Source organism: Nerophis lumbriciformis, linkage group LG35 (genome assembly GCF_033978685.3).
Source record: "Nerophis lumbriciformis linkage group LG35, RoL_Nlum_v2.1, whole genome shotgun sequence".
NCBI lineage: Eukaryota > Metazoa > Chordata > Actinopteri > Syngnathiformes > Syngnathidae > Nerophis > Nerophis lumbriciformis.
The window spans coordinates 13,986,459-13,995,575 of record NC_084582.2 but is presented as its reverse complement, the minus strand read 5'-3'; positions in this window follow the sequence as shown (position 1 = coordinate 13,995,575).

Here is a 9,117-nt window from a genome sequence, read left to right as displayed (position 1 = left end):
GCGAGACTGTGACTAAGTGTGCAGCTCCATGCGTTCTCCTCATGAGCTGAATTGAACTCCGTCTCTGCATGATTCCTTGCTTCTTGTCTGATTAATAGATGTCATCAGTGTTTGAACCTGACAGAGACAAATATTTTGCTCCCCCCACAAGAAAAAATCTAATTGCCCACAATGCAATAAGGTTTTGGCACGTTCATGTGTCTGTTGTGTAACGGTAATTTGAGCATTTTCATGATTTTTTTTGGTGTTTTGGTTCCAATGGGAGTGGGGTTTTTTCTGGTAAATTTGGCCGGTGCAGAGAGAAGCTATACTAACCATCCCAACTATGGAAATCATTCAATTCTCCCCTTAAAAAGATTTGCAATGCCTGTCAAAATGATTTTAAAAAAATACACATATCAGTATGTCAGACACAGAAAGGTCTTTCTGACCTGGACGCTGAGCTTGAATGCAGCACAGGCCTATTTATATTTCAGCAACTTATTTGGCTTGTAAATTAATTTTCAAAAAGGCAACTGTAGAAAGTAGTGTGCACTTACTTGAGGCTCGCTGAAAGGAAACTTCAACAAGTGCTCAGCATCAATAATGTGATTACCTGCATATCCTCCGAGCATTTTTGGATGTTTACACGGCAGCGTCATCATAATGCACTCACACCACAAAAAAATATTGAGCTTTTCCCCAGTCTTGGCATCTGTTCATACAGCACCATCTGAATACTTAATGGAAGTAATTAATGTTTTAACAGTGATTTAATGCCAAAGTTGCACTTATATAAATCAGCTCACTTAAAAATGCTTTATTAGACAGCATATGCTAACTATAAGCAGTAAAACATAATTTCAGTGTAATATCACACCAGGCTTGTTTACGCCCATTTTTGTTTTTGTTATTGAAGGCACACATATTCCTCGAACCTAATGATCAGGAAGTGCTATTATCATGACCTACTTTTCAGCATCTTTTAGCTTATGCTGCTCTTATATCACTCTGACAGGTTGCCCATATAACAGAGTAGAGGCTAATAACCTCTTTAATCATGTATATTTTTAAATTCCAATTCGTGTGGCCATAATGACCACGGAAACTCACCTTTGTTGAGGACATCGGAAGCAAGAACCCATTAAAAATTGGCGCATACACCGATTCAAATGTGAATAGATATGTCCAGGGCCGCCCCTCTCTATACGCAGATCACGACCATGCATGGAGGGCCCCATTTTGCACGAAGAAGCGCATGATAAATGTCAATAATGAATGATGTAAGAATGACAAGAATATAATGGCAAATTTCCCAAAACCTTCTCGCTATTCTCCTTGGCGCATAGCATTAGTGCTGGTCTTGCAAGGCAATAATACTGAGTTTGAGTCCCGGTTGGAGATGTGTCAGGAATGTGTTATTTTTCACCCTAAAAAATAATATTGAACAATTTATAGCCAATGAATCCGTTGTAGTACAAAACATGCATTAGATTAAATTGAAGTTTGAATAAAAATGTATAGAAATTAGAGATGTTCCGATCATGTGATTAGATTGGGGGCCGAACTTTATCAATCAATCAAAATGTGTTTATGTAGTCCTAAATCACAAGCAGTGTTAGAGTTATTTTTTTAAGTAATAAAATTACTGTTCCCATCGTTGCATCGCCGTTGCTGAAATTTGTTAAGTGGCGCGTTATTTTACGCTTCATAATGCGCCACTCATTTTTAATGGCAGGCCAGTCTAGTACCCGCACTCTTTTACTACGAAGCCACGCTGTTGTAACACGTGCAGAATGTGGCTTGGCATTGTCTTGCCGAAATAAGCAGGGGCGTCCATGAAAAAGACGTTGCTTGGATGGCAACATATGTTGCTCCATAACCTGTATGTGCAAACCCCGTTTCCATATGAGTTGGGAAATTGTGTTAGATGTAAATATAAACGGAACACAATGATTTGCAAATCCTTTTCAACCCATATTCAATTGAGTGCACTACAAAGACAAGATATTTGATGTTCAAACTCATAAACTTTTTTTTTTTTTTCAAATAATAATTAACTTAGAATTTCATGGCTGCAACACGTGCCAAAGTAGTTGGGAAAGGGCATGTTCACCACTGTGTTACATGGCCTTTCCTTTTAACAACACTCAGTAAACGTTTGGGAACTGAGGAGACACATTTTTTAAGCTTCTCAGGTGGAATTCTTTCCCATTCTTGCTTGATGTACAGCTTAAGTTGTTCAACAGTCCGGGGGTCTCCGTTGTGGTATTTTAGGCTTTATAATGTGCCACACATTTTCAATGGGAGACAGGTCTGGACTACAGGCAGGCCAGTCTAGTACCCGCACTCTTTTACTATGAAGCCACGTTGATGTAACACGTGGCTTGGCATTGTCCTGCTGAAATAAGCAGGGGCGTCCATGGTAACGTTGCTTAGATGGCAACATATGTTGCTCCAAAACCTGTATGTACCTTTCAGCATTAATGGTGTCTTCACAGATGTGTAAGTTACCCATGCCTTGGGCACTAATACACCCCCACACCATCACAGATGCTGGCTTTTGAACTTTGAACCTATAACAATCTGGATGGTTCTTTTCCTCTTTGGTCCGGAGGACACGACGTCCACAGTTTCCAAAAACAATTTGAAATGTGGACTCGTCAGACCACAGAACACTTTTCCTCTTTGCATCAGTCCATCTTAGATGAGCTCTGGCCCAGCGAAGCCGGCGGCGTTTCTGGGTGTTGTTGATAAATGGTTTTCCCCTTGCATAGGAGAGTTTTAACTTGCACTTACAGATGTAGCGACAAACCATAGTTACTGAAAGTGGTTTTCTGAAGTGTTCCTGAGCCCATGTGGTGATATCCTTTACACACAGATGTCTTTTTTTGATGCGGTACTGCCTGAGGGATAGAAGGTCTGTATTATCATTGCTTACATGCAGTGAATTCTCCAGATTCTCTGAACCTTTTGATGATATTACGGACCGTAGATGGTGAAATCCCTAAATTCCTTGCAATAGCTCATTGAGAAATGTTCTGATTAAACTGTTGGAAAATTTGCTCATGCATTTTTTCACAAAGTGGTGACCCTCACCATCTTGTTTGTGAATGACTGAGCATTTCATTGAAGCTTCTTTTATACCCAATCATGGCACCCAATTAGCCTATTCACCTGTGGGATGTTCCAAATAAGTGTTTGATGAGTCTTTTTTGCCTTTTGTGCCAGCATTTTTGAAACATGTTGCAGGCATCAAATTCCAAATGAGCTAATATTTGCAAAAAATAACATTATCCAGTTTGAACGTTAAAGGCCTACTGAAATGCGATTTTCTTATTTAAACGGGGATAGCAGGTCCATTCTATGTGTCATACTTGATCATTTTGCGATATTGCCATATTTTTGCTGAAAGGATTTAGTAGAGAACATTGACGATAAAGTTCGCAACTTTTGGTCGCTGATAAAAAAGTCTTGCCTGTACCGGAAGTAGCAGACGATATGTGCGTGATGTCACAGGTTGTGGAGCTCCTCACATCTGCACATTGTTTACAATCATGGCCACCACCAGCGAGAGCGATTCGGACCGAGAAAGTGACGATTTCCCCATTAATTTGAGCGAGGATGAAAGATTTGTGGATGAGGAAAGTGAGCGTGAAGGACTAGAGGGCAGTGGGAGCGATTCAGATAGGTACGATGCTGTGAGAGGCGGGTGGGACCTGATATTCAGCTGGGAATGACTAAAACAGTAAATAAACACAAGACATAAATATACTCTATTAGCCACAACACAACCAGGCTTATATTTAATATGCCACAAATTAATCCCGCATAACAAACACCTCCCCCCTCCCGTCCCTATAACCCGCCAATACAACTCAAACACCCGCACAACACACTCAATCCCACAGCCCAAAGTACCGTTCACCTCCCCAAAGTTCATACAGCACATATATTTCCCCAAGTCCCCAAAGTCACGTACGTGACATGCACATAGCGGCACGCACGTACGGACAAGCGATCAATTGTTTGGAAGCCGCAGCTGCATCCGTACTCACGGTACCGCGTCTGCGCATCCAACTCAAAGTCCTCCTGGTCAGAGTCTCTGTTGTCCCAGTTCTCCACAGGCCAATGGTAAAGCTTGACTGTCATCTTTCGGGAATGTAAACAATGAAACACCGTCTGTGTTTGTGTTGCTGCAGCCGCCTGCAATACACCACTTCCCACCTACAGCTTTCTTCTTTGCTGTCTCCATTGTTCATTGAACAAATTGCAAAAGATTCACCAACACAGATGTCCAGAATACTGTAGAATTTTGCGATGAAAACAGACGACTCAATAGCTGGCCACCACGCTGTCCTAAAATGTCCTCCACAATCCGTGACGTCACGTGCCGGCGTCATCTTACCGAGACGTTTTCAGCAGGATATTTCGCGCGAAATTTAAAATTGCACTTTAGTAAGCTAACCCGGCCGTATTGGCATGTGTTGCAATGTTAAGATTTCATCATTGATATACAGTATAAACTATCAGACTGCGTGGTCGGTAGTAGTAGGTTTCAGTAGGCCTTTAAGTATCTTGTCTTTGCAGTCTATTCAATTGAATATAGGTTGAAAAGGATTTGCAAATCATTGTATTTTGTTTTTATTTACAATTTACACAACGTGTCAACTTCACTGGTTTTGGGGTTTTTATATGCATGTCATTTGGCACACTGAAATCTATGGAGTTAACACAAATGGCAAATATTTTAAAATGCTACATAAAGTGTTTCTGTTCTTCGATCAGTTAATATAAGAATCTTTGACATTAAAGATGTTATTGAACGTAATAGCGTATAAAATAACAAAATGAAAAACAACGTCTCAGTAACTTTGCTGAGTAACTAGTTACTCTTACAAGGAGGTAACTGAGTTTCTAACTCAATTCCTTTTTGTGAGCAGTTATTTGTAACTGTAACTATTTAAGTTTTTAAAGTAAGCTGACCAACACTGATCACAAGTGCCTCAAAGGGCTTCACGAAGAAAAAACTCTACCCAATGGGAATAATAAGAAACTTTGTGTTTAGTTTTAAGCGCGGAGTGAATTTTCTTTTAAGTGTAAGCTGAGGTTACAAGAACCAAAACAGTTACTTTATAAAAATTTGCGAAAGCGGCTATTTAAAGGAAAGTGTAAAGTCCAAATGTCAAGGACTCAGCGGCTGCCAATGACTTTTCATTCTCGCTTGCTGTGAGAGGAGATAAACTTGAAGCGCATTCTTCTTGTCGTAAACTTATAGTAATAATCGTCCCACTTCCCTGTGGGGGGACACAACCTTCTCCAGTGAATGATGGCGAGTGCCTACCCTCCATTTCCTCTGACTGGAGGCTCAGGTAAGTAAGGGGTGTATAAATGTCCTGTCTCATATTCTTGCCCAGCGGTGACCGAAATACTCATTGTGTCTTCCCACTCTCCTTCAGCTTTTCCCACTGACTGTCATTGCAGAAGTCAGGGGTGTTGTTGAGAGAAAACGTCATGCAGACTATTTTGGTGACACATATCTTCGTGTGTTTGTCTGAGAACAACTGGCTAAAATATATCCAACACATTTTTTTAAATATATTATCCAAAATATAAAGACTATTGCCAACTATTTAGTACACCTGGATAATCTGCTTTATTCCAACATTGAGAGGTGTATTCGATAGTTGCCCCTTGTTTAGCAAAGTAAGATAACCAAAATATTATATAGGCCTTTTTCGCAAATTGGTAACATTTGGTTGTTATCTAAAAAAATAAAAATAAAAATAAATAAATAAATACAATTTAATTATATTTGTGTGTTTTTTTCCACGCACTAATCTACTACTCCAAATATGTAATCCAGTCCAATCCAATCCACTTTATTTATATAGCACATTTAAACAACAAAAATGTTTCCAAAGTGCTGCACAACAATATTAAAAACAATATTAATAACAATATTAAAAACAATGTTCAAATATTATCCTTAGCTCCACCAATGACTGAATAAAAACAAAAAATAAATAAATATAAAACCAATATACAAAAAATATAAAAAATAAATATGATTAAAAACGATTTTAAAGGGAAAAATCAATTAAAACAGTAAATAGAAATCAAAATGTATTAAAAAAAAAACACAGAGGACAACAGAGGACAGAGGACCACACAACTCACGTAGTGTTAAAAGCCAAAGAATAAAAGTGGGTCTTAAGACGAGACTTAAAACACTCCACTGTGGGAGCGGTTCGAACATGGAGGGGCAGAGTGTTCCAGAGCTTAGGGCCGACCACAGAGAAGGCCCTGTCTCCCCTGGATTTAAGTCTGGTCTTGGGCACCACAAGCTGGAGCTGGCTCTCGGACCTCAAAGCGCGCGCAGGAGTGTACATTTGGATGAGGTCCGAGATATACTGAGGTGCCAGTCCATGTAAAGCTTTAAAAACAAACAGCAATTTTTTAAAATCAATTCTAAAATGAACAGGGAGCCAGTGCAAACTCTCAAGAATTGGGGTTATATGCGGGCGTTTCCTGGCCCCTGTTAAAAGTTGTGCTGCCGCGTTCTGGACTAACTGCAACCGGAAGAGAGCTTTTTGGCTAATGCCAGCATAAAGTGCATTGTAGTGGTCCAGGGGACTTGAAATAAAAGCATGCACGACTTGTTCAAAAAGGTTAAAAGATAAAAACGGTTTTACCTTTGCTAAAAGACGAAAATGATAAAAAACACGATTTTAAAACGCCATTGACTTGTTTGTCGAGTGTAAAATCGCTGTGTATAGTGACGCCAAGGCTGGTGACTTTGGGACGCACATAATTTTGCAATGGTCCCAAGTCAGTGAGGGCCGGACCAAAAACTGAAATGTCCGTTTTTCCCTCATTCATTATTAAAAAATTCTGGGCTAACCAAGCCTTGACGTCGCAGACAGTTGAGACGGGGTTCTATCTCATGGTCTATCTCAGGCAATGCTTTCTATTATGAAGATGACTCATTTAAGTAACAGGACTGAACGTAACAAGTGAGTTTCTAATATAGAATTAGAAAATGTGTTAAATATTGCCTGATGCTGGCATGCAGATTGAACAAAACAAAAAAAAAGAAAGTATTTTGAAAAATAAATTACACCCAAAAAATGATTTAGGGAACAGGACTGTGCTGAGATTTTTTTAAGTTAAAATATCAAGTTCAAGTTAAAGTACCACTGACTTTCACACACACTAGGTGTGGTGAAATTACCCTCTGCATTTGACCCATCCCCTTGTTCCAGGAGGTGAGGGGAGCAGTGAGCAGCAGAGGCCGGCCGCCCTCGAGAATCATTTTGGTGATTTAACCCTTGATGCTGAGTGCCAAGCAGGGAGATAATGGGTCCCATTTTTACAGTCTTTGGTATGACTCGGCCGGGGTTTGAACTCACCACAAGGCCACTAACCACAAGGTCACTGAGCAGGCATCAAATATTTATATTAATTTTAATATGCCATTTGATGAAGCTATACAATTTAATATACAATTGTATCTGTATATTGAAATAATATAAGGTATAATCATTTTTGATGATTAATTAATGTTATATTATTTTTTTTACTATGTATCTATACATGGTATTTCCTGGGGATGTAAATGGCACCACTTCAGTAGAATGACCCTAACTCAGTGGTTCTTAACCTTTTTGGAGGTACCGAACCCCACCAGTTTCATATGCGCATTCACCGAACCCGAATCGTAATCATAAAATGATGTTGTTATATTAAAGAAATACTAAAAAAGATATATTTTACAAACAGAAAGTTACAGGAATGTACACATAATCCCATGTTTACATCTCATTGTGCAACATGTGAATGTTTTAGTGGGAACTAAATGCGATATCTGAAATATATTATTATATATATATATATATATAATAATATATGTTATATATATATATATATATATATATATATAATATATTATTTTCAAAAGTAGGACCCCCAGACATATAATACTAGTACACAGCTCATGAAAAACAATATGTTATAGTCATTGTAAGTGGGCCAAAACAATTATATTAGAAAATAATCTCATGGAAATGACTGATGTCATTTGATTATAATAATAAAACATTGAACTTATTATGTAGTCAGGTTTGGGACAGGTGTGCTGCAGGTGTGACCACAGTGCATGTGCACGTCTGACGTCGCTCACATGTGCTCCACTGAATGCTCGAGGAGTTTTTGCGTTTGCTCACACATAAGGAAATTAGAGGAAACATTGTTTGGGGGTACGCATAATACGCCGACAGGGAGAAGTTTTTATTTACACCATGAGTCGGGTGTGTCTTGACCTCCGCGGCGGAGGCTCTGCCGAACCCCTGAGGCCGACTCACCGAACCCCTAGGTTCGATCGAACCCAGGTTAAGAACCACTGCCCTAACTATATTAATGTTGTCTCTGTATTGCAGTGCATTTAAAAACCACTGTAAACCACGTTAATGAACAAAAAACATGCATTATTATATTTGTAATGATACCTTAATACAGCTCTCATATCAGACCTTATTAGAGTAGATTGCTATTGATTTTGGCTTGTGAGTGTGATCAAACTGGATGTGGAATATGTCAACTTTAGAATGGGATGCACGATATGTCAACTTTAGAATGAAAACATTGCATTCCATTATAAAGTCAGTTTACCTCACAAACCAATCGTGACCCCCATTGTGCAAACTTGATATTTTATGGATGTTCCTACAATAATGCTTACCTGGAGCATGTTTCTGATTACCAAACATTAAAAAAATACATAATTGGACATTTTTTAAAACGGCTTCACTACACATCTTAAAATAAAGTCTGGAGTTCTGCAAACTACCCGTCAGTCAGCTACAGAAATAAGAGCTGTAAGTTCGATCATTTTGCTTGGACAAATGCATATTTAAAAGGTTTATGTAAAAAGTCAATAAAGTGCACAACAGCAATTTTGGACAAACACAGCTCATTAACATAAAAGCTATAGACCAGGGGTCACCAACTCGGTGCCCGCGGGCACCAGGTCGCCCGTAAGGACCAGATGAGCCTGTTCTAAAGATAGCTCAAATAGCAGCACTTACCAGTGAGCTGCCTCTATTTTTTAAATTGTATTTATTTACTAGCAAGCTGGTC